This window comes from Penaeus japonicus, unplaced genomic scaffold (assembly GCF_977035675.1).
Source record: "Penaeus japonicus unplaced genomic scaffold, GWHDUDI00000001_assembly GWHDUDI00000002, whole genome shotgun sequence".
Taxonomy (NCBI): Eukaryota; Metazoa; Arthropoda; class Malacostraca; order Decapoda; family Penaeidae; genus Penaeus; species Penaeus japonicus.
Genome location: NW_028234404.1, coordinates 36200482 through 36205481, shown reverse-complemented (window position 1 = coordinate 36205481; position 5000 = coordinate 36200482). Strand labels below are relative to the sequence as shown.

The 5000-nt window shown below is 37.2% G+C and overlaps 1 long non-coding RNA gene across 1 annotated transcript in view; it reads left to right on the top strand.

The window, feature by feature from the left end:
• Positions 1-3045, top strand: part of LOC147472320 (uncharacterized) — a 9865-nt gene extending 6820 nt beyond the window's left edge. Inside the window, exon 2 of the long non-coding RNA XR_015191648.1 lies at positions 2813-3045. This is a non-coding gene — a long non-coding RNA (uncharacterized LOC147472320). The remainder of the gene's footprint in view (positions 1-2812) is intronic.
• The last annotated feature ends 1955 nt before the right edge of the window (positions 3046-5000 follow it).

Sequence of the window (5000 nt, the reverse complement as noted above, 5' to 3'; positions counted from 1 at the left end):
CACATTACAATCGTCCCTGTTAAGACACAATTACCCCATCCATACTACAATCCAAACTCCTATGACATAACCGTATAAAAAGTTGCTCAATTCGTAACAGACGAGTGTACACTATCAGAGAACCACGGTTTCGCCACGTGAAGTTGTATCCGTTGGTTGAGCACACAGCTGGTCTCTTATGGTGCAAGAATCCATATATAACATGGCGTCTCAACAGCAAACCGTCTTCATTTCTGTTTGTGGGTTGTGACCTATTTTTTTTCTTTCTTTCTTTCTCTTTCTTTTTGTTTGTGTACTCTGTGGTTTGTGTGTTTCGTAGCCGGTTTACTAAAGTGTTTGGTGTTTTTTTTGTGTGTGTGTTTTGGTGTAGATAAATGATTATTTTTGTTTATTTTGTCAAGAATTATTTTGTTTGTGTATTTTTTGTATGGTCTAGTTAGTTGATAAGTTTTGTTATAACATTATTTTGTCGAGGTTCAGTGCACTACAAGAGTCTATATGATTAGTAACAGTCATCCATTGAAAACTGTTCTTAGCCATCTACGCCAGGATGTGAGTTTGTCGTCTGTCTGTTTGTATTTCTCTCACTCTCTCCCTCTCTCTTTCTCTCTCTCTCTCTCTCTCTCTCTCTCTCTCTCTCTCTCTCTCTCTCTCTCTCTCTCTCTCTCTCTCTCTCTCTCTCACTCTCTCTCTCACTCACTCTCTCTCTCTCTCTCTCTCTCTCTCTCTCTCTCTCTCACTCTCTCTCTCTCTCTCTCTCTCTCTCACTCTCTCTCACTCTCACTCTCACTCTCTCGGTCTCTCTCTCTGTCTCACACTATCTCTCTTTCTCTCCCTCCCTTCCCCTCTCCCTTCCCCGTCTCCTCTCTCCCTCCCCCCTCCCTCTGCCTATCTCTCCCTACTTCCCCCCCCCCATCTCTCTCTCTAAAACCTCCCTATTTCGTATTTATGACATATTAATGTTAAATGCCGAGCATTAATAAATATTGTGTTAATTAACCTTATAAATTACCCTACTGACTTTCTAAATATCAATAAACTATATGAATATAAATTTGTATTTATATTTATATATTAGTCGTATAGGTTAACTGTAGAACCAACGATAAGAAGAATATTAATGTAAATGTTATCAATGATGAAATAGATAAAAGTTCAAAAAACAGAATTTGCGAAAAAATGAAAAGTAACCGTTAGTATGTCACGGATGTTCATTTTATTTGTTTGTTTATTTATCTGTGGAGCAACATCTTCACTTGTGAGTCATGAACGAATGTTGGAAATAATAGAATTGTTTGTTTGTTTGTTTTTTGGCGTGCATTTATACACTCGCACACACATACGCACAAGCACACACCCACAATCACACGCACAATCACAGTGAGAGAAATAAATAAAGGGAGAGTGAGAGAGAGAGAGAAAGAGAAAGAGAGAGAGAAAGAAAGAAAGAGAGAGAGAAAGAGACAGAAAATCGGAACACACCAATCTCGACTTAACACCCCTATCAAAAACAAACAAACAAACACAAAACATACATATTGCACGGATTTCAAATTGACACGACCTCACAACGACCTTCCAACCCGTTTCTTTGAGATTTTTATCGTTTTCCTTATAATTTCCTTATTCTACCATTATTTTCGAGTTAAATGTTACGTTCCTTTAATAAGGTGTTGGAAGGTTAGATGTTCTAGGCTGTTCTCCTTTACGCGAGAGATCAGTTCTGTTCTTGTTCTTCCGTTAAAGGGGTGTGCTTGATCTGTTTTTTTTCTGTCGCTCTATCTTGTTACTTTTGTCTCTGTCGGTTAGTCTGTCTGTCTGTATGTATGTCACCCTGTCTCTGTGTTGCTTTCTCTCTCTCTCTGTCTCTCTCTGTCTCTCTCTCTCTCTCTCTCTCTCTCTCTCTCTCTCTCTCTTTCTCTCTCTTTCTCTTTCTCTGTATATTTATACCCATACATACATAGATGCATATATATACATACATACATATATGTATTGATATATAGAAGCACCATGCAATATATATATGTACACCATACCGCCCGTGGAATATATTCAAGGACGCATTAGAAAGTAGTTAGCTAACACCTCACACCAACCCTTGCCCCCCCTCCCCCTTCGTCCCCGCCCCTTCCCCCATCCTCCTCCCTACCCCCTACCCCTTCCTCCCCACTTCTCCTTTCTCCCAACTGCCCCCACTCCCCCCTCCCCCACCCCTACTTCACCCTTCTTCCTCCTCCCTCTCCCCCTCCCCCCCATTCCCTTCTCTTTCCGGTGAAAGGGAGAACTTATGGTTGTGTTGTGGTTGTAGACAGGTATAATAAACATACATATATATATATATATATATATATATATATATATATATATATATATATATATATATATATTTATATTTCATTTATCCTCTTTTTTTTCTTTTTTTTTTTTTGCTTTATTTTGTTGTATATGTAATGAAGATAATGGAGATGGTAATGGTAGTTATGATAATGATAATTAGAATGAATATCAGGGAAAATTATGATATTAATGATAACAATGATACCGGTAATGGTAGTGATTATTGTTATCATTGCGATTATTATTATCATCATTATTATTGCTACTATTATTGATATCATTATTATTGCTAGTATTATTGATATTATTATTATTATTATTATTATTATTAATATTATAATTATTGCTATTATCATTATTATTAGTATTAGTACTGCGATCATCATCATTATCATCATCACCATCATCATCATTATAATAAAAATAATAATAATTAATAAGAGAATACTAATAATAAAAATAAAATAAATAGAAGGAAGAGAAGATGAAAATAAAAATAAAAAGAAGACCAAGAAGATAAGGAAGAAGAAGGAGAAGACGATAAAGAAGAAGAGGGAGAAGAAGGAGGAGAAGAAGAAGAAGAAGAAGCACAAGAGGAAAAAGAAAAAGAAGTAAAAGAAAAGGAAAAAGAAAAAGAAGAACAAAAAGAAGAAGAGGAGAAAGAAAATGAAGAAAAAGAACAAGAAGCAGAAGAAAAGGGAAAAAGAACAAGAACAAGAAGAACCCGAAGAAAAGAAAAAAAAGAAAAAGAAGAATCAGAGGAAGAAGAAGAAGAAGAAGAAAAATAAGAATAATAAAAAGTAGAAGTAGGAGAAGCAGCACGTGTTCTTTGCCAGATGGCTTGGGAACTTTTATCCAAATGAAGCCAAGAGATCCACGTGCGTATGTGTGTGACGTCACAACCCACGTGAGGGATCGTGAAGGTAAAAAAAAAAGAAAAAAAGATAAAAATAAAAATATATATATACTCCATTTCGAGAATCAACGGGAGGGAACGTGAATGTAAATGTGAAGATAAGTTGAATTATAATTGGTTCTTTTTACATGACGTCACAACGCACGTGAAGGGTCGTGAATGCAAAAAAAAAAAATAAAAATAAAAATAAAAATAAAAAAAATTATGCTACTCTCTTTCGAGAATTACCGGGAGGGACCGTGAATATAAATCTGAAGATAATAAACGAATTAATTCATGGTTCTCTTTATAGTTTCTTATCGTTGCTTTATAATTATAATTTTATTTACACATCTATAATTTCCATATATTTGTGAATGTTTATAAATCGCCAAATAGATTGACAGGTAGACTTATAGATAGATAGGCAGGTAGATAAATAGATTGGTATACATATATAAATCCGTGAACCTCTTTACTATCATAAACAGCCTTAAAAAACAAATATATATATATATATTGTTACACAGTTTCAAGCAAAATACAGTAATAATAATAGTAAATACAATGCGCTAAATGAAAGAGTAAAAAATCAGAATAATCTGTACTTAAGGACAGATTTATATATATATCCAAAAAATAAATTAACTTAGAGGCAAACTGAGGACAAAATATGAGAATTTCTTTGAAGCAAGGACAGCAGACAAGGACTGAATTGAGTGAAGCTAATTAAAGTAAAAGAAAAAATATGTATTGCATTGGCAGTTTCAGTGGAGGACAGTGGTGGCGTGTTGCTCTTGGTGCGTGTTAAGGTCTCTCATATATGTATATATATGTATAAGTATATATATATGTGTGTGTGTGTGTTAATATTGTACACACACACACACGCACACACACACACACACACACACACATATATATGTATGTATGAATGTATTCATATATATAGTGTAATATTAATGATGATGATGAAAATAACATAGATAAATTATCAACAGTAGTAAACTCAATCACACAAAACGTTCCTTCTAAAATCACCGAATATCCAGCCTGACCTTTTAATTAAACAGTAACAGGATTATCCTCACCTTCATTCTGCTGTTGGCTGTCTATCTGTTGCTGTACTTCTGCGCAACAGAAATATAGCCTTGGAGATGTGTGGACTTTTTTTTTTTTTTTTTTTTTTTCTCTCTCGAAGCGGACATTGGGAGTAGCGAAGGTTAATGCCCGTGGAGGAGGGGGGAGGAGGAAGGGAGGGGATGAGGAGGTGTAGGAGGGAGGGGAGAAGGAGGAGGAGAAGGAGGGAGAGGGTAAGATAGAGGAGGAGGAGAAGAAGAAGAAGAAAGAAGGAGGAGGTGGAGGAGAGAGATAGAGAGAGGAGGAGGAGGAGAAGGAGGGAGGGGGTAAGATAGAAAAGGAGGAGGAGGTGGAGGAGAGAGAGAGAGAGAGAGAGGAGGAGGAGGAGGGAGAGGATAAGAAGGAGGAGGAGGTGGAGGAGAGAGAGAGGAGGCGGAGGGGAGGGGGAGGGAGAGGAGGCGGAGGAGAGAGAGGGGAGGAAGAAGAGGAAGAAGAGGAGGAGGAGGAGGTGAGAGAATAGGAGGGAGAAGAGGAGGGAGGAGGTGAGAGAGGAGGATGAGGGGGGAGGGGAGGTAGGATCTGCCTGATGAGTAGAAAAGAGGGAGGGGTAAGGAAGAGGAGGTGGAGATGGGGGTGAGAACGGTGGGAGGTGGGAGGGAAGGGTAGAATAGCATTATAAAGAGGA